Genomic DNA, 25,166 nt, shown 5'->3' with positions numbered 1-25,166 from the left:
CAGTGACTCCAGGCATTTACAGATATTACAGGGACACACCAGGGAGGGGACAGACTGACTGGGCTAAAATAACCTTGGTGACTCAGGGACCCAAGGGTAATATCGAGGATCGTACAGAGACGAAGTCTGAGGTGTGTAAGGACCACGGGAGATTACCAAACCCCAGCCTGTGATGATGAAATCGGTTTGATGTATTTAATGGATGACATGCGACCCTATTTAACTGTAATTATAAACTTGGGACTCCCAGCGGGACATAATTCTAACCACATTCTGATTTGGGCCATGAGAACGGAGGCAAACGCAGAAACACAGGGGAATAGCTGCTGTACAGGGAGGGTAACCAGACCAGCAATGTTTCAAGTGAAGAAGGAAAGGGCACATAGCCAAGGAACGTAGGCGGAGAGAGGGAGATAGATGTTCACAATCTGTGTGGCCTGTGTTCACGTAAGCACATGCATAGCCCATGTATATTAATTTATGCTGTGTTTGCTGTATTAATAAATATTAATACAAGAGCACCCATATCAGTTACCATTATGGATTTGCCCCCACCCTCTCAATTACTAAAATGAGAACAGTTGGAGAGGGAATCGAGGAAGCTGGATGAAATAAACCTGTCCTAATGCAGATCACCGATATGGCAAAACATATTCAGATATGGGAGTGTGAAACTGATGAAGGGACCATTCTGGGAGTTGCCAGTTTAGAACAGTTCAGAGCAACTATTGATGTAGAGACACAAAGTGTAACATGGGAACAACCTGGCCAGGCCCGGGACAGGAAGCAAAGGAGAGGTGACATCTCCAGAATAGTTACCTTGCAGGGAAACTGAAACAGTCAGGGAATCTGGCGAGTTATAGCTAGGACCCACTCAGCGGTGTGAGTAACTCAAACAGGAATTTGGGTTATTATCTGTAGGTCCTGTAAAGATCGAGGGCCCTCTCTCTCCCGACACAAACAGAATCCCATCAAAGCTGGGGCTGAGGAGGCAGTAATTGTGACAGTAACAGATTGACAGAAGCAGGGAATAGTCAGACCGACAGTATCCCAGGCTCTTTCACAGAAGCCCAACACCAACAGGGCAGTGAGTATGTGGGTAAGGCAGGTAAAATACTGATAGAAACAGTGCAGATATTTGGAGACGTGGCAGTAGCATTAGCTGCAGAAGCGAGAAAGGAATGTTTGAAGACATGCCCAGAAATAGTCCCACAACAGGCGAAGCAGGAATGGGAAAAGGGTGGGGCAGTAATAGGACAAGACAGAGTCTGGATGAACCAGCAGTGCCACTACACTGTATAAGACAAACATTATTAAAAACATAGCATGGGCTGGCCCATATCGGGCAGGATACAATGCAACATCAGATGACCCACTACAGGGGTGGCCTGGAACAGGGAGAGATACAGCAAGGTTTTGGTGAAGGGGTGTAGAATGTACATAGTATGAGCCAAGGAAAACAATCAGGATAAAATAGAGGCAGTGGCAGCGACTCAGGGGCTCATGGGAACAAATACTGATCGACTTTACCCACACCCCCATCCCAATCCCAGGGAAGGAAATCCTGCTGGGTCATAATAAATAGGCTTACTCAGTGGGTGGAAGCATTCACCTGCAGATTCTGACCAAGGGAACGTAGTTAAACAGCTATTTTGTTTGTCCTGTTTAATACTGAACAGAAATCCCATCCCCATCCCACCCCCAGAGCTCAGGGACAGTAGAAGGAATGAAGCAGACACTGAAAGCTTGTCTGACTAAAGCCCTGACAGAGACAGGCCGGGATGGGTTAGTGTACTCCCCTACATCCTAATGAAACGAAGGTTCAGTATATTTAGAAATATATTCATAAATTTATAAATATTTTTGTAAATATATTTATAAATCTATAAATACCTAACGCCTGTTAGGTATTTCTGCATTTTTAAATTTTTGTTTCAAAGTGTTGTGCTTTTGACCTGTGTTCAGGTTTCGATGTATTTGTAAAACAAATGGTCCCAATTCAGCAATAATTTTAAGCTTAGAAAGAACACAAAACCAGTTTTATTTATTCATTCTTGACATCCTTTGTTGCCTACTGTCGCATTAATTGCCGATCCTTAAAGGTCTGGATAAGGTGACAGTGAGATGCCATCGAGAACTGCTGTCATCCTTGGGGTATAGACAAACCTACATTGCTGTCAAGCAATTCCAGGACTTTCACCCAGTGACATCCAAGTCAGGATATTGTGCAACTTGGAAGGGAACTCAGAGGATGATGTCCCCATGGTCTGGCTCCCATTGTCCTTCCAGGTGGGAGAGATTATAGTTTCGTGAATTGCTTTTGAAGGAGTGTGGGGAAGTTGCTGCAATGCATCGTGTTTTTCATACAAACTACTACCACTGTCCATCAATGATGAGTGAAGTGTTTCTAGCAGGTGGCTGATGGAGTAAGATTCACAGACCGTGCAGTGCATAAGGAAGCCATTTGACCATTGTGTCTGCGTCAGCTGTCACCCAGTGCAATCTCCTACCTCCTCTCTATTAATCCGTACATTGCTCACTGTAAAGAAACAGTCTAATTCCCTGAGTGAATTACTTGATTCATGTACCCAGATTATAGGGTCTACTTTGTGTTGGATGGAGTTGAGTTTCTTTAGTGTTTTGGAGCTGCACTCATTTAGGAAATATTCCATCACATTCCTGACTCATGTCTTGCGAATAGTGCAAAGGCACTGAGGAAAACTGTTAGGTTGCAATTGAACATGTTTGTTTGAAATCATAAACTTCCTGTGACTGTGTGCTTCCATCCACTTTACCTGACGAAGGAGCAGCACGATGAAAACTTGTGACTTCAAATAAACCCGTTGGATTATAATCTGCTATTGTCTGTCTTTTAACATTGTCCAGCCCTGACCAACACTGGCATCTCCACAATCAGACTTTGTGGAGTCACTGCAGATTTCCGAGCCTCTGACCCCTTGTAATGACAGATTTGAGATGGCTGGTCTGGTTCATGTTTCGGATGATGAAAACAACAAGATGTTGACAGTGGATGACTCCATGATGACAATACCATTGAATGTCAATGCGAGACGATTAGATTCTCTCCTGTAATAGATGAACATTGCCTGGCAATTAAGCGCAATCAGTCCCAGGTTGAATCTTGTGAAGATCTTGCTCCACATAGACATAGACCATTTCGGTGACTGAAGAGTAGTAAATTGTACTGGGCATTGTACAATGATCAGAAAATGCCCCCATTCCCAACCTCCTGATGTTGACAAGGTCATTGATGAAGCAGCTGAAGATGTTTAGGTCTAAGACACCATCCTGAGGGATGCGTGCAGTGATGTTGCAGGGCTGAGATGATTGGACTCCAGTAACCACAATTATGAGGCTTCGTGTTAAGGATGGTTCCAACTATTGACCCTAATTGCAATTTTGCTCCTTGATGCAATACTCCAACCAGTGCTGCCTTTATATCACAGGCAGTTACTTCCCAGCTCTCTCCCAGTGTGACAAAACTGCTGTGCAGTGAGTTGAGATCAGTTTGAACCCAGTCTGACAATGTGCATACTTTCCTGCAGTCAGAGGAATGTGAAGTCATTCTCGGCTGTGACAAGTCAGTGAATACCCAGTTCAGATAAGAAGACAAGTCTCTCCCATATTCCTCGCGTTTCCAGGATTTCCCACCTTTGTCAGTGCATTTTGGTTCTGATAACACTGAATCATTGTCCACGTGACCGCTCTCTGCCCAATGGGAACAATGATTTTTCTCTGCATGTTCAAAATTCAGGTTACTATAAACTGGCTGACTGTCAGATTCTAATCTGCTGTTTGGTTTGCAGTTGGGAAACACAAACCAAATCATAGAATCCCTATGTGCAGAAGGAGGTCACTCTTCCCGTAAGGTTTGCACCAACCCATTGAACAACATCCCAAACAGACCCACAGTCCCCTACCCTCTTCCCATAACCCTGAATTTCCCCCTGGCTAATCCACCTCACCTGCCCATCTTTGGACTGCGGGAGGAAACCCACACAGACACTGGGAGAATGTGCAAACTCCACACAGAAAATGGTGGGTGGAATCGAACTGGGATTCCTGGTGCTGTGAGGTAGTATTGCAAACTGCTGATGCAGTAACCCCTAAATTCTGCTAATATCCCATGCAGTTTGTTAATCAGATATCAGAAATACCATCAAAAGAATGTGGGAGAACATACAAAAGCTCAAAGTCATGTTGTGAAATGGAGCTGAATGAAACTGGAAATGTCTGGGGCTGGTTGGAGCAGGAAGTCCTCCTGAAAGCTCCTGTATTGTCATTAAAACCCCGCCCACCCATTCAATCCCATTGGCTGGAAGACCAACGACACCCCTCATGCACTCCCAATGGCCGGAGGACCAGCTCCATCGTCGTTCGCTCCCATTGGATGGAGGGCCTGCCACATCCCTTCGGTCCTACCACCACACCACACATTCACTCCCAAAGCCTGGAGGACTTCGACTATAACCTGGTGTTGTGTGATTTTTAACTTAAATTGAAGTTTGTCAGGTACCTGGGTGAGCTATGTGGGGTGGGGTTGTTTTGACCATAAACTGACTTACGTAAAAACAAGGACTGCAGTTGCTGGAAACCAGAGTCTAGATTAGAGTGGTGCTGGATAAGCACAGCAGGTCAGGCAGCATCTGAGCAGCAGGAAAATCGATGTTTCGGGCAAAAGCTCTTCATATGGAATACAGGCAGGGTGCCTGCAGAATGGAGAGATAAATGAGAGGGGGGTGTGGTGGGGAGAAAGTAGCATAGAGGATAATAGGTGAATGGAGGTGGAATTGGAGGTGATTGGTCAGAGAGGAGGGTGAAGTGGATAGGTGAAAAAGAAATAGGCAGGTAGGACAGGTCATGAGGGCAGTGCTGAGCTGGAAGGTTGGAGGTGGGGTGAGGTGGGGGAAGGGGAAATGAGGAAACTTGTGAAATGTACATTGATATCATGGGGTTGACGTGTTCCGAGGTGGAAAATGAACCGTTCTTCCTCCAGGCATATGGTGGTGAGGGAGTGGTGGTGGAGGAGGCCCAGGACCTCCATGTCCTTGGCAGAGTGGGAGGGGGAGCTAAAATGTTGGGCCACAAGGCGGTGGGGTTCATTGGTGTGGGTGTCCCGGAGATGTTGCCTAAAGCACTCTGCTTGGAGGCATCCAGTCTTCCCAAAGTAGAGGAGACCACATCGGCAGCAACGGATACAATAAATGATATTGGTGGATGTGCAAGTGAAACTTTGATGGATTTGGAAGGCTCCTTTGGGGCATTAGATGGAGGTGAGGAGGGTGGTGTTGGCGCAGGTTTTGCAATTCCTGCTGTGGCAGGAGAAGGTGCCAGGAAGGGAGCATGGGTTGTTGGCGGGCGTGGACCTGACTAGGTAGTCAGTGAGGGAACGGTATTTGCGGAAAGTGGAAATGGATGGTGAGGGAAATATATCCCTGGTGGTGGGGTCCATTTTGAGGTGGCACAAATGTCTTCGGATGATGTGGTTTTTTGCGAAGGTTGGTAGGGGGGAGGGTGAGCACCAGGGGGGCTCTGTCCTTGTTACGGTTGGAGGGTTGGGGTGTGAGGGCGGAGGTGCAGGATGTGGATGAGGTGCGTTGGAGGGCATCTTTAACCACGTGGGAAGGGAAATTGTGGTCTCTAAAGAAGGAGGCCCATCTAGTGTGTTCTGTGGTGGAACTGGCCCTCCTGGGAGTAGATATGGCAGAGGCAGAGGAATTGGGAATACAGGATGGCAGTTTTGCTGGAGGGAGGGTGGGAAGAGGTGTAATCCAGGTAGCTGTGGGAGTCGGTGTGTTTGTAAAAATTGTCAGTGACAAGTTGGTCGTCATTAATGGAGATGGAGAGGTGCAGGAAGGGGAGGGATGTGTCAGAGATCGTCCAGGTGAATTTAAGGTTGGGGTGGAATATGTTGGTGAAGGTGATGAACTGCTCAACCTCCTCGAGGGAGCACGAGGTGGCACCAATGCAGTCATCAATATAATGGAGGAAAAGGTGGTGAGTGGTGCCAGTGTAACTACGGAAGATGGACTGTTCTACGTAGCCAACAAAGAGACAGGCATAGCTGGGCCCCATACATGCCCCTATGGCTACCCCTTTCGTCAGGAGAGTGGGTGGATCCGAGGGAGAAATTGTGAAGTGTGAGGAACAGTTAAGCCAACCGAATGAGTGTAAGTGAAAGGGTACTGTTGGGGACATCGGGAGAGTAAGAAATGGAGGGCTTGGAGGCCCTAGTCATGGTGGATAGAGGTGTAGATGGATTGAATATCCATGGTGAAGATGAGGCGTTGTGGGCTGGGGAAACGTAAGTTTTGGAGGAGGTGAAGGGCGTGGGTTGTGTCTCGAATATATGTGGGGAGTTCCTGGACTGGGGGGATAGGACAGTTTCAAGGTAGATGGAGATATGTTCGGTGGGGCAGGAGCATGCTGAGACAATGGGTCGGCCAGGATGGTCAGGCTTGTGGATCTTGGGAAGGAGGTAGAATCAGGCAGTGTGGCGTTCCCGGACAATGAGGTTAGAAGCTGTGGGTGGGAGATCTCCTGAGCTGATAAGGTTGTGTATGTTCTGGGAGATGACGGTTTGGTGATGGGGAGTGGGTCATGGTCGAGGGGGCAGTAGGAACATGTATCTTCAAGTTGGAGTCTGGCTTCAGTAGTGTAGAGGTCAGTGCAACAAACTACCACTGCACCCCCTTTATCTGCTGGTTTGATGGTGAGGTTTGGATTGGACTAGTGAGTGTGGAGGATGAGAGTTGTGAGGGCGAGAGTTTGGAGTGGGGGAGGGGGTAGACAGGTTGAGGCGGTTAATGTCTCGGCGGCAGTTGGAAATGAAGAGATCAAGAACAGGTAATTGGTCAGCACGCAGTTTCCAGGTGGATGGAGTGTGTTGGAGGCCGGCAAAGGAGTCCTCGGAAGGTGGGCGGGAGTCCTGATTGTAAAAGTGAGATCGGAGGTGGCGGAAGAAGTTTTTGACATCACGGCATGTATTAAATTCATTGATGCATGAGGTGCTATTGTCATGGAGATAATCCTGATAGACAGCGACCATTCAAAGCCATAAACCACAGAGTACTTTTTCCAGTCACACTGACATTTGAAATATTGATTCACTGATGGAATGCACATCTTTCCTTCCACATGAAAAGGCCAATGATATTCAGATTGGCACAAGAATTAAGATCAGATGTAAGGTTTTGAGACAGCGGGGGAGATGAGCAAGTGTTTCTGCTGACTCTATTCACTGGAAATATGCAGAACATGCTGCCTATTATGGTGGTGCAATGATTGATAAAAACAATTATATCAGATTTGAGTGAAATAAACTTGTAGAGTGTAGGGGACATATGGGGAATGAGAATATGGGATTCTGCGAAAGAGAGCCAGATTGGATTTGATTGGTCTCTTTTTGTGTTACAATGCATTTTATTTGGACTTGCTTAACTTGCTCTGGTCACTTGCCTTCAGGGGTTAAATTATCATGGACATAAATCTGCTCAGTGTTCCTACTCAGACCAACACAGGCTGTCTTTCCACAGCAGGAGATGATGTTTATTGCTTTATGCTGGGTTGTTGGGGGGGGGGGGAGGGGGTGGGGGGGGGGGGTGGGGGTGGGGGGTCCCCAGTTAGGGTACAAAGAACTGAACACCTGCTCCAGGGTGATCTAACCAGGATTGTTAATATCTCAGAACATTTAGACCCACACCAATACATGAAATGCTTTCTGACAGACTGAGGAAATAAACTATGTTCCTTCCACATACAGCAGGGCAATGATATCCATATCCTGGTACTTGGAGTGACTGCACAATGTCTGTTTGGGACTTACAAACCCTTCCCATTTCATAGAGACATGCCTTGGACTGTCCCATTCCTGGAAAGGGCTGTGTGACAGGATTCAGACAAAACCACATACAGCTCTGACAGTCACTGTTTATCAGTGTCAAAAAGTGTGGTGCTGGAAAAGCACAGCAAGTCAGACAGCATGTGAGGAGCAGGAGAATCGACGTTTCAGGCATAAACCCATCATCAGGAATGTGGGGAGGAGGGTCCCACGGTGGCTAAGAAATAATTGGGTTGCGGGGTTTATTGGAACCTAATTATCAAAAGGTTTTCAACAGGAAACAGCAGCATTCAGACTGGGCAGTAACACACCTACACGGTGTGTGTAACAGTCTGCCAGCATTTATCTGAAATGGCAAAACACTCGTCAGCCACACCAGGGAGAGACTGTGGAAATATGGGGAATGTCAGAAGGGAATTCTTTACCTATCCCACCTGGAAACGGGCCAAACCAGTCAGACTGGGGGGATGCTGTTCACTTGCTCTGTGTGTATGTGTGTGTGTGTGTTTGTGTGGGGGGGGGGGGGGGGAAGAGATTCACTCAAGCATCCATCCTGCTGAGACACCAGTCAATTTACTGATAGCCACAGCTGAAGGATGTTTTTTCCTCTTTTTCACGCCAAGTAATGAACAATGGTTTTGGCAGTTATAATGTTAATAAAGTTTTGTATGTGGAGAACTTAGATTTGGAAATGTTCATAAAATCGTTGAACATGTACAGATTCAGACTGGGTACAGATGTTTATTTCCCTTTATTCATTCACAGGATGAGGTTGTCGCTAGCCCGGCAGCATTTACTGCCCATCCCTATTTATCCAGGGGGCAGGTAAGAGTCGACCACATAGCTGTGGGTCTGAAGTCACAATGTAGGCCAGACCAGGTAAGGATGGCAGCTTCCTTCCTGAAAGGGCATTCGTGATCCAGATGGGTATTTCTGACAATCGATTAATGGTCATCATTAGACACTTAAATTCCAGAGCTTATTTTTATTGAATTCAAATTCCCCTATCTGCTGCAGCAGGCTTTGGACCCAGGTCTTCAGAATGTCATCTGGGGCTTTGGATTAACTGTCTAGTGACCATACCACTCGGCCAATACTTCCCCACATCACTGTCCATCTGCACAGAGTGAACAGTGATTTTCTGGTTAATCACACCTATGTTTGCTCAATGATTGCAGGAGTTGGATGTTAATGGGCTATTGACATCCATCTATGAACAATGTACTCTGGGGTTTGTTTCTGATGATGATTGGAAACCTTGTTATCTTTTGGGGATAAAAACAGTTTGTTAGCTTTCTGTTAATTGCATCACAATCAATCCGATCCCATAACTCTCAGGCAGTTTAGTTTCTGTAATAGGTTCTGTAGAAGGACTCTCCATCTCCCCAACCTCCTCCATCCTCACCCCCAACAATACAATAATCTAACAGAGTCTCTTTATGACAATGAAGGAGACAATCTGATCAGCTGCTTCTTTCCCTCCTCCTATGTCACGTGGCTCTTAAACACCTCTTGCTGCAGTTGTGATCCTGCATCATTGTACAGTGTTGCTCGTATTTCCTGTCTTGGCCTATCAGTGTTCATGATACTCCATGTAGCGTCTTGTAAAGGGCCTACAGTGTAAGAGTTTAGCTCTTTCCTTCCAACAACAACAGTAGAGTTGTACTCCAACAAAGCTTACAAAATCACGGCCAGCATGCCCCCAACTTACCTCTTACCATCAAACCACAGGATCAGCCCTCGTTCAACTGAGAGAATTCAGGAGGGTATGCCAGTAACAGCAGCATGAATACCTAAAAATGAGGTGTTAACCTGATGAAGTTACCAAAGAAGACTACTTGTGTGCCAAACAGCATAAGCAGCAAGTGATAGACAGAGTGAAGCAATCCAGGAAACAACGGAACAGATCTAAGATCTGCAGTCCAGCCACATCCAGTTGTGAATGAAGTCAGAGCACAGCTGGAGTTCTGAGGACAGTTCTCTTCAAGATATTAACCAACAAGAATGTCAGACACATGGTGGGGAATCCCTGTCTCATGGAGTGCACATCCTGTTCCATGTGGGAAAACCAGGACACTTCTTGTGTGAGCAAAAACCACACGAACATGGAGGTCAGCAACACTTGTGTGACCACGGCCAATATACTGCACTCAGTTCTGTTCCCCACATTCTAGGGTGATGTGTTCTCACCAGAGAGGATTGATCAGAATGTTTCTCCAATTGGAGAATTTCTGCTCTGAGGAAGGTTGGATAGGCTGGGGATGATTTCCAAGGAGGATGAGCTGACCGTTTATTTAAGTGATAAGATGCTGAGGAATCCAGATCGAGTGGATAGGAAGGAGCCATCCATTAACAGATGAACCAGTAACTGGAGATTTTAGGTTGTAACTAATTCTCAGAAAGAAGGGGAGGGGAGAATGTATTTCACTCAGGGATGATGGGGAGCAGAAACTCACTGATGGGGTGGTAGAGGCATTAACAAGCATCACATTAGTATAAAAGGACATGGATGTAACTGAAATGCTGGAACATGCAGGGCCAAGGTTGAAGGTCTACAGTATGGGATCATTATGATTTATTTGATATTTCTCCAGAATATTAAACTCCAGTCCAATTTGAGAATTTATGAACATCATCAGACCTGAGCTGCAAATGACAGAATAAATTTATCAGCAAGGTACAGCACAGATTAAGGCCACTTGGCCCATCCTGCATGTGTTGGCTGTGATAGAACTACCCAGGCTTTACTGCGTTCTGTACTCACCAATGAGAGCAACAATTTCAGACTGTAAACTCTGCCCTCTATGTTGTTATAATCTGTTTTTATAATGTATATCTTTCACAGCTGCACGCATTGTTTCCTTGTTTCTTTCCCAGCCCTAACTCCATTCCCTGTCACCTTGAGGGACTATCATTCCTGCTGTTTAATCTCTCCTGCCTTCCCCGTGTGACAGACTGGCTGTTTGTCCTTGTCGCACCCCACCTTCCTCACAACCTGTTACATTTCTGATGGTTCCCAGATCTCTGTAACTTTCACTGTGTCCCCTGGGTCAGTGGCTCGAGTTTGGAATTCTCTTCCTCTAGAGATAATTGGAAATCTTTCTGGTTGCAGTTTCCACCAGATTTTAATTTCTAAAACGCAGCACTTGAGTCAGAGAAATGTATTTGTGAGCCTTCATCGAAAATTCCAAGCATTTGGATGTAATCTGTGACCCTCCCACGGACGTGCAGAGTTACTGGATTGGCCATGTTACATGGACTGTGGTGTGCAAGTTAGGTGGGTTGGGTTAACCAAGGTTAATATGGGGTTATGTGGGTAGAATAGGAGAGCAGGTCATTGCAGACTTGATGGGCTGGATTGCCTCGCTGTGCACCCACGAGATTCTGTGACTCTAACTAGTTTTGATTGTCGTCACATTTTCCTCATGCCAGGTTCAATCAGCTCAGGTACACATGCTGCCTTTGTGTTTCTGTGGGTGCTCACTCACTCCTTTCCTTCTGTTTTACATCAATTTCACACTGTACGTGAGGGTGAGAATGAATTTGTAAATACAAATACTCCAACCAAACCCCCTCACAGGTCAGGACCTGTTTCTGATGCTGGCATCACTCACAAGGGACAGGAAAATAAAGGTTCAGTCACAAACCTTATAGGAACACAGAGGTTGTACTCACCAGGAAAGGCTAAATAGCTTAAAACTCTTTTCTCAAGAAAAGAGGAGACTGAGAGACAAGCTGTCATAAGTAGGAAGCTTTGTGCCTGTGTTTTCAAAGAGTTGAGATTGAAATCATTGGGATGTAAGCATGTTTCATTGCCCCAGCTCATCAAAGGTGCTATCTAAAAGTGCATCTTTCTTGTCTGAGTTAACAATCAGATGGACAGGTCATTGTCTGAGTGTTTTCCCAAATCCCCGATTGAATCTGTCTCCCCCAAAATCTCAGGTGCCTCACCACTCACTGGGTCACGGAGAAACTCTGCCGTTACAATGAGAACTGTCTTTGCTGTCACCTCTCCTCGTGCTTCCGCCTAATCCCCACTGCCCTTCATTAAATCCCAGCTGCCTCTCGTCCACCCACATGGACATGTTGAAGAGCATGACAGGAGAATGGATTGAAACCGAGAGTTCAATCGCCAGAATGAAAGAGGAAGGAGGAAATAAACGGTGATTGTGGATCCCAGGGGATACAGACTCCAGACTGAGTCCTTTGTGGCATTCCCGCAGTAACACGAGACAGCATTCCATGATGAGAGTTAAATCCGGGTGGCAGTGGAGAGAGCCACTGACCATGAGCAGGTTTAGTTCAAACACAGGAAGTTTGTTCAGTCAGTAACAGTGTGTTCGACATGGATGTGAAGTGAGCATTGAGGGGAAATCTTGCCAAAAGCTGCAGATCGACAACTTTCATTGGAACAGGAGGTGGCCATTCAGCCCCTCAACCCTGCTTTGCCATTCAATGGATCATGGCTGATTTGTGGCCTAACTTGCAATGTTCAAAACTCTCCAAACTCATCAATAAACTCCTCTGCAACAGACAAGATCAATATTGAAAATCCCAACATCTGCAAATACTGGGAAATCAGGAACAAAAAGAGTCATTACTGAAAAAAATCAGCAGATCTGGTAGCATCTGTGGAGAGTGAACCGTTGGGTCCAGTGACTGTTTAGGGGACTAGCTGCAGCTGACCATTCTGCCTTTTCTGTACACTCTCTGAACAGGTTCTGGTGCGAGGGGAATGAGACTGTCAATAACAACTGAGAAAAAAGGAGGACGTGCTCAATCAGAATAAAACCCATTTTGGTCTTTCACTTTTAAATCAACTGCAATTATTCAGCATCATTTCAGAAATAGGATAATAGGCCAGAAATCAATTTTTCGTGTCAGTGGGTCTGGGAAACTGCATTAATTCTGACCTGGTCCAGCCGACATGTGAATCCAGACACTGAATAATGGGATTGACTCTGAACGATCTCTTGGGCCGTTAGAATGGATGACAAATGCTGCCCCAGCAAGTGATGCCATGATCCCATGAACAAACAAAACAAATCTGATCGCTGTGGTTAGTTGTGAACTCGCCGGTGTTATTGGAAGAGGACGAATGGGAAGGTTTATGGGGTAAAGGGAGAAGAATGGCATTCAGTGAGGTGATCCTTTGGAGAGCTGATGAGCCAATCAGCCTCCTTTTGTGCAGTAACAATTCAGTGAATATTTCATTCTGAACCCTCTAAGGAAATATCCGGGCAGGGTTTATAAAGAGGTCAGATTGAATGAGTGTCTCGGTGAACACAAGTGAGACACAGGGATAGAGAGGTTTTGGGATGGATTAAATTATATTTTATATATTTGCATAGTCATCAACATTACAGCAGTTAAAAATGGGAGTGATCAAGAGAGTGGAATTAGAGCAGCAAATAAATCTTAAATATTTATGCAGCTAAAGGGGATGCTGGGTAAAGATACAGTAGTTAGTGTTTATTTTATCCCAGGCACACCAGCCTAGGAGCTCAACCTTCCTGTATCTATCCTCTCAAGCTCCTGAAGATTTTTGTTCCTTTGAAGTGTTTCATGTTTATATACTCCAGAGAAGACAGCTTCAAGCTCCTCAATCTTTCCTGCCAGGGCAATGCTGCTGTTAGAATTCAATTCACTGGTGCATGTTACTGGCTGCTTCATGGACTGGAACTGACAACTGAGACTGAAAGGTTACTGTGTAAAATATCTTCAATGGTATTGCCAGACGTGAGTGGTTTTAGGAAAATGACCTTGACTTACGGGCATTGAGTGTCAGAGCACTTCCTGTTGTGGGGCATCCCGTTTAGATTCAATCTATTGATAACTATTCGAACTGACTTGCACTGGCTCCGTCAAAGTGGTCAGAGCATTATGGCTGTCATCGAAGCTGGTAACAAACTTCCCATGGGTTAAAAATCGTAAATGATAGAGTAGGTCCGTGGTCTGATGGCACTGTTGGAGTATTGATGTTGTTGTTAATCACATTAACTCTGCTGGAGTTGACTGAATTTATATTGTCGATTTCTGAATCTCAGGATGTCTCTCTGGGCAATGCTCTCCTGCCACACTGTCGGAATTTTATTCTATGATTGAGGATATATGCTACACAGCAGGGTGTCCTTGGAGAAGGAGCATGTGGTATGTATCAATGCTCTCGATGCCTTTAAATAGAGGTAGGTAGCGCAGGGGATACAGTGCTTTACCTCCACTGCTGCCCCCTTACCCCCAACTCGACTTTGATTTGGTTCATTCCCACTCTGTCATTTGCTTTGCCCATAATGGACTTCGTTTGTAAATATTCGATTGGTTACATGGGTGGTTTACTGCTGGTGATTATATATTAACAAAACCTAAAATGGCATAATGATGAACGTGGGAAGGTTGCTCAGCTGTGTGCGATAACACTTCTGGGTAGTAGAAATGGGGGAAAAGAACAACACTTCACAGCTCACAGAAGGAGAACTGAAAAGCAGTTAAATCAAACCAAAGGTTCAGACAGGGAGGGAATATTTCCCTGGAGTTTGAGTAACTGGAAAGCGATGGAGTCCGGGAATAGACAGGATTTTATTTTACAGGGCGTTTGAAATTTTTAAAAATTGTTATATTCAGATAGTTTCATTTCTTTTCTTTTAGTTTTATTTATTGTGGAATAAATAGCTACAATATTTTAAAACCAAATTCACAAACCTTGTGTTAAAGACAAATGTTAAATAAAACCCATCAAACCATCTCTCACTGAAAACTGGTGTGGAGGTGAAATCTCCTGGAGAATTCCTGCCCTGCCCACTTATTCCTACCCGGGCTCCATGGCTATATACACATCTGGGGGAGAGCAGCAGGAGGCCATTTGGCGTTTCAATCCTGCTCCACCATTCAAGGGGAAACAGCTGACCATCCAGCTCAGTCTCCTGTTCCTGCTGTGTTCCAATCCCCTTTCATGACTTTACCTCAAAGAACTATATCTAAGTCCTCCTTGGGCTTCACTGCCTTTTGCTCCAGTCATGTTGCTGTGTAACTGTGTGGGTGTAGGCGGGGGAAATGTGATGGTGATGCCTCCTGGAGGATGCACTCAGCATCCCTCATCATCCTGCAGTAACATCAACTGGGTTTCAGCAACTAGAGATAGAAACCATTTCCAGGATATGGGCATCACTAGCTCAGCCAGCATTTATTCCCCATCTCTAGTTACCCTTCAGAAGATGGTAGTGAGCTGCTGTCTTGTACCATTCACAGTCCATTTGGTGCAGAGACACCTACAATGCTGGGAGGGAGAGTGTTGCAGGATTTTGGCTGAGTGATTCTCCATCTTTGGTTCATCAAATTCTGATTAACTTTATAACGATCGACACATGATGTTGAGATTTCAGTCTGCAAATCTTCACCATCTAGCACCCTGTATAAAGGAATATGTACAGATTAGAAATTCAGAACAGACAATTCTAGTTTCTCTGGAATATCTTTTTCCCCTTTCTTCCCTCAAAGCTGTAACCCTCCAGCCCACTTACTCTCTCTCACCATTCTGACACTACTACCCCCTAATGTACACCCTCCACATTCTCATGGAGTTGTTGAGAAACAGGTCTATACCACTTCCCGCCCCTGGTTAGACATTGCACCCTTTCTGGGTTCATTTCCTTTCCCTACAGTTGCTGCAAGTCAATAATGTAACAGCAGAATGAAACAAAAGGAAACAGAAAGGGAGATGGCAGATCCTGGACAGAAGAGGAACCTTCAGGCTGTGAGAATGGCTCACATCCTTCTTTGTTTCTCATTGGTCAATTCCAGTGTTATGACAAGTTGGGAATGTAACTTGGTCCCATGTACGTGTGATGACACTTTGACCCTCCAACAGATCAATACTACAAGCAAATACGTTCCTCCTCCAGACAATCACAGTGTGAAATACTTTCCACGAGTTACCCCAAAGCACATGCTCCAAAACTCACCCACATTCTGTACTTGTGCAGTGCCAGGTTTCCCCACGTATGGTCCCTTTCTCGGAATTTGGGAGTTGCAGTCCTCATGCAGCCACTGGAGCCCTGTCTCTGGAACGAGAATGAAAAGTGTGGGATGGAGAATGCTGTGTATTTGATTCCCATTCAGACACATGGAATATGTGGGCGGTCAATGGGATTTACTGAGACATCCCCTTAGACAACCTGATTTCTGACGTAAGGAACATAGATTCAGCCAATTGGGGGATAGGGAGGTTAATAAGATGCAGTAGGTTTTAAGCAGAGGGAGCTCAGTGGCTAGCACTGCTGCCTCACAGCGTCAGAGACCTTCGGCGACTGTGTGGAGTTTACACATTCTCCCCATGTTTGCATGGTTTCAAGCAGTTCTCCAGTTTCCTCAGACAGTCCAAAGATGTGCAGGTTAGGTGGATTGCCCATGCTAAATTGCTGATGGTCTCCATGCAAGACCGGTTAGACAATTAGTCCTTGGAAATGCAATGTTACAGGGAATGAGTGGGTCTGAATGGGATGCGCATCATAGGGTTGGTGTGGACTCGATGGATGAATACCCTGTTTCTGCACAATAGGGACTCTATTCTATTCTCATGAGGAAGAATGTACTTATCTCAATGTGTTGTGAATCTGTGGAATTCCCTATTCAAAATGCGGTGGATGCCAGGACAATGAGCCAATTTAATAAAGAGATACAGATGTTGAATTTGCAATGGGTTGAAGGGTGAGAGAGAGCAGGCGGGAAAATCCAGCTGAGACCGATGTGAGCGCAATTATCACCGTATTACATGGTTGGGCTGGTTCTCCTGTACCCAGTGCTTATCTTCTTACAGTAATAACTGGAAAGCTGAATCCAAAACTCACCACTTTCACGAAAGGAGATTTTCAGAAAATGACAGATAGTCAGGTGGATTAGCATTCCAAGCTTAGATAGTGAGGTAGCGTGTAGGAGATAATGATTTTGCAGTTTTAAACTGAGGGGAGACAGTGGTTTATGGTTTTAGATTGCGTCGTACTTTTGCAGTGTCCAGAGTACGCTGTTGTGAATATCTATCCTGTACTTTATTACAAAGCCAAGGTCACTGACAATGAAAACCAAAACACCCAGGAAACATCGCCTCCCCTCATAATCTGATAAAAGAATTCTGAGAAGTCTGGTTGAACTTAGAACACAGATGGAAAGCTGGAAGATTAAATCCACTCCCAAGATCCCGTGCTTAAACAAAAGGAGACGACAACAGGATGAGGCAGGAGTTGGTTAATGTAGACTGGAAACAAAGATTTTATGGTGGGAAAGTTGACAGACATTGGGGGAATATCAAAGCCATTTTTCGAAGTGCTCAGCAAAACTATATATCAGGGAAAAGGAAGGACTGTAGGAAAAGGGATAATCTGCCGTGGGTGGCTCAGGAAATAAGGGAGTCTATCAAACTGAAATAGAATGCATACAAATTTGCAAAGACCAAGGAGATTAGAAAAAAACTTTAAAGATCAACAGAAACCTAGATGGGATTGGGGGGAGAAAAGTGATGAGACGCTGTCCCCAGGGCCAGAATAGCATTTTACACTGGTAGAGGGGAACCTATTGTGTGGGGAACATATGGCCTCTAATTGCTGAAGTACTTAACTGTTAGCATAGAGATAATCCTGATCAAGTTAAAAGTCACAGGACACTCCAAAAGCTTGTACTTCCAAATAAACCTGTTGGACTATAACCTGGTGTTGTGTGGTTTTTAACTTTGTCCACCCCACCACCGGCTCCTCCACATCAGAATCCTGATAGATACCCCACTGAAACTGAAGCACCTGTCAGATACTTGAGGGAGCCACAGGGGTGTGGGGGAGGGGTGTGTGGTTTAACCACAAAGTGCTGAACTGAACTAGACTTTCTAACTGCCGTTGCCATGGAGATAATACTGAGAGACAGTCTCTATTCAAAGTCCCAACCACAAAAGGTATAAGAGTGGGAGCGGCACATCGGACAGGCGGGGAGTTACCTGATGCTGCCTGGAGGTGTTTTGTATGTAAACTATCCAGAGAGCTGCCATGTCTCATCAATAAAGACTCAAAGAAGACCTCTCAGAGTTCTGTGCCTAGTTATTCCTATCGAGCAGGGTTTAGGAATGAGTACACAGCAGTCAGTCTTCACAATGGAGGATACGATGAACATGGCAGTAATTGATAAGGAGACTAAGGAAGGTGAGGACCTAGATAATAACCATTATCGTGAAAGAGTTAGAGCTGGGTAAGTTAATGGAGCTAAAGGTACACAAGTCTCATTGCCCTGATGGAATATATCCCAGGATACCAAGAGAGTTAGTGGGAGAAATAGCAAATGCACTGAGAATTGTAGAATCCTGCAGCAGAGACAGGCCCTTTGGCCCAACTGGCCCATGCCGACCAGAATGTCCATCCACGCTAACCCCATTTCCCTGCACTTGGCCCATTTGCTTTTGACCCTTTCCTATCCATGTATTTGTCCAAATGTCTTTCACCTGTTGAGAGTGTTCCTGCCTGAACCACTTCCACTGGCAGCTCATTCCATATACATACCACCCTCTGTGTAAAACAGTTGCCCCTCAGCTTCCCTTTTATTATTTATTCTCTAAGCTTACACTGATCCAGTCAAGCCGTCCAATCCTTGAGTTCCTGGGAAAAAGACTGAGTGCATTCACCTTATCCAGGCCTCTCATGGTCTTTTACACTTCTAGAAAAGAACCCCCTCAGTTTCCTCTGCTCTAAACATAAAATCCTCACTTGTCCAACCTCTCCCTATAACTCAGACCCCTGAGCCCTGGCAACATCCTTGTAGATTGTTCTGCACTTTTTACAGTTTAATACCTGAATCCTACATTACATTCCTCATATTTCCAGTGTTTCCCCGCGGTGCTGGAACCGACGGGACAATGCCAATGGATTACAATCCATGATCGAGAATGAACTCCTTTACAACAACCCCGTTTTCATAGTGTTCCCCATGGTGCAGGTATCCTTGTGTCTTTCTGGTTGTATGGTTAATTAAAGACTTGTCCTTCTACAAATCAAAGTTGTGGCTTAATTGTTCCTGGGAAATGTGCCATGATATTTCAGACTTCCAAAAACAAATGAAATCTCTCTCCACACTCACCATGCTGACATGGACTTGGCTGTGTCTCAGTACTTTTGCAGTCACACTGAGATTTGAAATATTCGCCCATGGACAGAATGCACACCTTTCCTTCCAGATGAAAAGGCCAATGATATTCAGATCAGCACCGATCAAGTAACCATCAGATCGGAACATAAAGTTCAATTTGTATTTCTCATCCACAAATCCACCCTTTCAGTACCATACAACAGAGCACACAAGTTGCCACTGTTAATACAGGATGGAAATTCATAAGACAATTGTAGTATTAAACTGTAGTTTCCTTGTTCCCCCAAAGCTTTAAACCTCAGTCTCAGTTTCTCTCTTCTGTGAACTGAAATCCAAACCAATCCCCCCACTCCTTTCCTCCACACCCAGTTCTCACACATTCTCTCTTCGAATACAGTTTCCCAGCTCCTGATGAGAACCATCCTGCATACACTGCTTCCTGCACACTCTGGCCAAGACCCATCTGACTAAAATGAGCCAAATTAGAATTCTAATTGCAGGCCCATCCCTTTCCATAACAACTTTGAATCTTCACAAAAGAGTTCTTATAACTTTCTGAAAAACGCTGCCCCACTGATAGTCTGATCACATGTCAGGGTAGCAAGGGAAGGGCCATTCCTCTGGGTCCTTCTCCCAGAGGGATGAAGCTGCTAATGATAGATTAATCCCTCACACCCACAGCCTCCTTCCCAGGCACTGACCGATAGTGCACATACTCCCACTGTTGGCCAGCACTGCGCCCGTGCACATGTCTCCCCTCCTACAGCACGAGCTCCCGATGAAACAGGAGTCCGGGTGATTGACAGCATTTGCTGCCCAATATATCAGAATCCCTACAGTATGGAAACAGGCCCTTCGGCCAAACAAGTCCATACTGACCCTCCAAACAGTAACTTACACAGGCCATGCCCCCTAAGTAATGTAACTAAATACTATGGGCAATTTAGAATGGCCAATTCACCTGCCATGCACATCTTTGGATTGTGGGAGGAAACCCGCTCAGACACGGGCAGAATGCGCGAACTCCACACAGACAGTCGCCCGTGGTCGGAATCGAACCAGGGTACCTGGTGCTGTGAGACAGCAGTGTTAACCACTGAGCCGTCTCTACCGACGGGAGGGTCAGGGCGAGAGGACAGGGACAATGGGATTGTGAATAGTGGATGAATGTGGAGGACACTGGGGGATGGACAGGTCAGTGAGGGACAGGAGCAGTGCAGCACCAGGAGGGGATCCTGGACAAACTGAGCAATGGGAGAGTCTGACAGGAGAGAAACTACAGGAAGGTTCTGTTTGGAGACTCAGGCAGGGACAGCTGGGAGACAGTATGGCCTGGTGGCTTGGGCAGGTTTACTAATCAGCCTCTTCAAAGATGCTGTTACTCAACTCTGAGCCTGATCCTCCTAGTCCAGAGGTAAGGACACGTACATTATTTCCTGGTGGGCAAGGGATACAGGGACTGCCTTTCAAAAGGAACTCACCTGTGTTGGTGACATTAACAAGACTCAATACAGAGTCACTGACAAAATGCTGGCGTACTTGAACTTCATCCAGAATATTAACACCGATAACTGGGCAACGCCGACCCCAATGTTCAGAGTTAAATCCTGGATACTAATAACAGCTTTGTGCATGGGAAATCATATAGAACATAGAACAATGCAGCACAGAACAGGCGCTTCGGCCCACGATGTTGTGCCGAACTTCTAACCTAGATTAAGCACCCATCCATGTACCTATCCAAATGCCGCTTAAAGGTCGCCAATGATTCTGACTCTACCACTCCCACGGGCAGCGCATTCCATGCCCCCACCACTCTCTGGGTAAAGAACCCACCCCTGACATCTCCCCTATACCTTCCACCCTTCACCTTAAATTTATGTCCCCTTGTAACACTCTGTTGTACCCGGGGAAAAAGTTTCTGACTGTCTACTCTATCTATTCCCCTGATCATCTTATAAACCTCTATCAAGTCACTCCTCATCCTTCGCCGTTCCAACGAGAAAAGGCCGAGAACTCTCAACCTATCCTCGTACGACCTACTCTCCATTCCAGGCAACATCCTGGTAAGTCTTCTCTGCACCCTCTCCAAAGCTTGCACATCTTTCCTAAAGTGAGGCGACCAGAACTGCACACAGTACTCCAACTGTGGCCTAACCAAAGTCCTGTACAGCTGCAACATCACTTCACGACTCTTGAATTCAATCCCTCTGCTAATGAACGATAATACTCCATAGGCATCCTTACAAACTCTATCCACCTGAGTGGCAACTTTCAAAGATCTATGTACATAGACCCCAAGATCCCTCTGTTCCTCCACCTGACTAAGAACCCTACCATTAACCCTGTATTCCGCATTCTTATTTGTTCTTCTGAAATGGACAACCTCACACTTGGCAGGGTTGAACTCCATCTGCCACTCCTCAGCCCAGCTCTGCATCATATCTAAGTCCCTCTGCATCCGACAACAGCCCTCCTCACTGTCCACAACTCCACCTATCTTCGTATCATCTGCAAATTTACTGACCCACCCTTCGGCTCCCTCATCTAAGTCATTAATAAAAATTACAAACAGCAGAGGACCCAGAACTGAACCCTGCGGAACTCCACTTGTAACTGGGCTCCAGGCTGAATATTTACCATCTACCACCACTCTCTGCCTTCGACTGGTTAGCCAGTTTTCTATCCAATTGGCCAAATTTCCCTCTATCCCATGCCTCCTGACTTTCCGCATAAGCCTACCATGGGGAACCTTATCAAATGCCTTACTAAAATCCATGTACACTACATCCACTGCTCTACCCTCATCCACATGCTTGGTCACCTCCTCGAAGAATTCAATAAGACTTGTAAGGCAAGACCTACCCTTCACAAATCCGTGCTGGCTGTCCCTAATCAAGCGGTGTCTTTCCAGATACTCGTAAATCCTATCCCTCAGTACCCTTTCCATTACTTTGCCTAACATAGAAGTAAGACTAACTGGCCTGTAATTCCCGGGGTTATCCCTATTCCCTTTTTTGAACAGGGGCACAACATTCGCTACTCTCCAGTCCCCAGGTACCAACCCCGTTGCCAGTGAAGACGAAAAGATCAATGCCAACGGTTCTGCAATTTCCTCTCTTGCTTCCCACATAATCCTAGGATATATCCCGTCAGGCCCGGGGGACTTGTCGATCCTCAAGTTGTTCAAAATGTCCAACACATCTTCCTTCCTAACAGGTATCTCTTCTAGCTTAACAGTCCGTTTCACACTCTCCTCTTCAACAATACGGTCCCTCTCGTTCGTAAATACTGAAGAGAAGTACTTGTTCAAGACCTCTCCTATCTCTTCCGACTCAATACACAGTCTCCCGCTACTGTCCTTGATCGGACCTACCCTCGTTCTCGTCATTCTCAGGTTTCTCACATACGCATAAAATGCCTTGGGGTTATCCTTGATCCTATCCGCCAAGGATTTTTCATGCCCTCTCTTAGCTCTCCTAATTCCTTTCTTCAGGTCCCTTCTGCCTATCCTGTATCCCTCCACTGCTCTGTCTGAACCCTGTTTCCTCAACCTTATGTAAGCCTCCTTCTTCCTCTTTCCTAGACATTCAACCTCCCTCGTCAACCAAGGCTCCCTCACACGACCATTTCTTTCCTGCCTGATAGGTACATACATATCAAGGACACGTCGTATCTGCTCCTTGAAAAAGTTCCACATTTCCACCACATCCTTCCCTGACAGCCTATGCTCCCAACGTATGCTCCTCAAATCCTGTCTTACAGCATCGTAATTTCCCTTCCCCCAATTGTAAAATCTACCTTGTTGTGCGCACCTATCTCTCTCCATAACCAAGGTAAAAGTCACAGAATTGTGGTCACCATCACCAAAATGTTCACCCACTAACAAGCCCACCACTTGTCCCGGTTCATTACCGAGTACGAAATCCAATATGGCCTCCCCTCTGGTTGGACACTCTACATACTGCGTTAGAAAGGCTTCCTGGACACACTGCACAAACACCGCCCCATCCAATCTACTTGATCTAAAGAGCTTCCAATCAATATTTGGGAAGTTGAAGTCGCCCATGACTACGACCCTGTGGCTTCTGCACCTTTCCAAAATCTGTTTCCCAATCTGTTTCTCCACATCTCTGCTGCTATTGGGGGGCCTATAATAAACACCCAACAAGGTGACTGCAACTTTCCTATTTCTGACTTCAGCCCATACTACCTCCAGAGGCAGGTCCCCCTCAAACTTCCTTTCTGCAGCCGTTATACCATTTCTAATTAGTAACGCCACCCACCCCCCCCCCCCACTTTTTTACCACCCTCCCTAATCTTACTGAAACATCTGTAACCAGGAACCTCCAACAGCCATTCCTGTCCCTCATCTATCCATGTTTCCGTGATGGCCACAACATCGTAGTCCCAGGTACCGATCCACGCCTTAAGTTCACCCACCTTATTTCTGATACTCCTTGCGTTGAAGTATATGCACTTGAGCCCATCTCTGTGTCCGCAAGTAGTCCCTGTCAGTGCTACCTGCTCCACAGCCTCCCTCCAGTCTTGGGCATCCTGACACACAGCTAGCTTACTTGCTGGACTACAAGTCCGGATCCCATCCCCCTGCTAAATTAATTTGACTCAGTTTTTTTGAAGAAGTAACAAAGAGGATTGCTGAGCTCAGAGCATGGACATGATCGACATGGACTTCAGTAATGTGTTTGACAAGGTTCCTCATGGGAGACTGGTCAGCAAGGTTAGATCGCATGGAGTACAGAATTGGCTCGATGGTAGAAGGCAGAGGGTGCTATTCAGGCTGGAGGTCTGTGACCACGGAGTGTCACAAGGATCGGTGCTGGATCCACTACTTTTCGCCATTCATATCCATGATTTGGATGTGAACATATGAGGTATCGTAAGTACGTTTGCAGATGACACCAAAATTGGAGGTGTAGGAGACAGTGAAAAAGATGACGTCAGAGTACAAGAGGATCTGAATCAGATGGGTGAATGGGCTGAGGATTTCAGTTTAGAAAAATGCGAGCTGCTGCATTTTGGAAAAGCAAACTTTAGCAGGACTTATACAGTTAATAGTAAGTTCCTGGGGAGTGCTGCTAAACAAAGAGTCCTTGGAGTGCAGGTCCATAGTTCCTTGATAGTAGAGTAGCAAGTAGATAGGATAATGAAAGCCACAGTTGGTCTGCTTGTCTTTATTGGTCAAAGCATTGAGTATAGGGGTTGGGAGGTCATATTGTGGCTGTACAGGACATTGCAAAAGTTCCCGAATCAATATTCCATAGAATTCTGTTCTCCTTCCTATCAGATGGATGTTCTTAAACTTTAAAGAGATCAGAAAAGAATTAAAGCATGTTCCCAGGGTTGTACAGGCTGTTTTCCCTGGAGCGTCAGAGGCTGAATGGTGACCTGAAAGAGATTTTTAAAATCAGGCTGGGCATGGATAGGGTAAGTAGACAAGATATTTGCCCTGCAGTGGGGGAGTACAGAACTAGGGGACTGGGAGGGAGGGTAGGCAGATCAAGAGGGGTGGGACCCAAATGGATGGGGAAAGAGAGGGGGGGGAATAGAGAGGGGTGGCACAGAGCCGGGTCGGGACAGAAAGTGGGATGAGAGAGGAGGGAACAGGGGTGGGGGTTGCAACTGACAGAAAGGGTGAGGGGAACAGACTGGGGGGGAGGGAGGGGGAACAGGCTGACAGAGGGCGGAGGGGAACAGGCCGATTGGTGGGGGGTAAGAGACAGATCGGTGGGGACAGGCCGACAGAGGGAGGGGGGGACAACAGGCCGACAGAAGGAGGGGGACAGGCCAACGGGGGGCGGGGGGAGCAAGCCAACAGAGGGGGGGGCACAGACAGAGTGGGGGGAGCAGACAGAGCGGGGGGAGACGGGGGGGGGGGAGCAGACAGAGCGGGGGGAGACGGGGGGAGCAGAGGGGGAAGATGGAGAGTTATTTTATAGATCTAAAACTTAACTCTGTTCCAGTTTTCTCCTCCTCACCTTATTTCCCTCTGAAGGGCTCAGAACAACTGCATAGTTCTTGGAAAATATAGTTTCAGGGAGATCAGGTGCCGAACGTGGCATTTGGGACACTAACATTGAATGGAATGTGCTGATCAATAAATGTACTCTGGTTCGATTCCACTGTCTGTGTGGTGTTTGCACATTCTCCGTGTGTCTGCGTGAGCTTC

At 46.1% G+C, this 25,166-nt stretch overlaps 1 long non-coding RNA gene across 3 annotated transcripts in view; it reads right to left on the bottom strand.

Annotated features, from left to right (window-relative positions):
- The window catches only part of LOC140485492 (uncharacterized), a 50,479-nt gene that overhangs the window by 10,591 nt on the left and 14,722 nt on the right, over window positions 1-25,166 (bottom strand). The window contains exons 5-6 of one of the 3 annotated variants that reach the window (XR_011962352.1): window positions 15,820-15,918; window positions 14,492-15,266 (exon numbers count right to left, since the gene is read on the bottom strand). The exons of 1 other annotated variant lie outside the window; for it this stretch is intronic. This is a non-coding gene — a long non-coding RNA (uncharacterized lncRNA). Of the gene's footprint in view, window positions 1-14,491; window positions 15,267-15,819; window positions 15,919-25,166 lie in introns of those variants that run through there. One more of the 3 variants, XR_011962351.1, reaches the window with a different exon arrangement.

The sequence above is a fragment of the Chiloscyllium punctatum genome, chromosome 14 (genome assembly GCF_047496795.1).
Source record: "Chiloscyllium punctatum isolate Juve2018m chromosome 14, sChiPun1.3, whole genome shotgun sequence".
Classification (NCBI taxonomy): Eukaryota; Metazoa; Chordata; class Chondrichthyes; order Orectolobiformes; family Hemiscylliidae; genus Chiloscyllium; species Chiloscyllium punctatum.
Note: the sequence above shows the minus strand (reverse complement) of the source record. Positions and strands in the feature narration are given on the sequence as shown.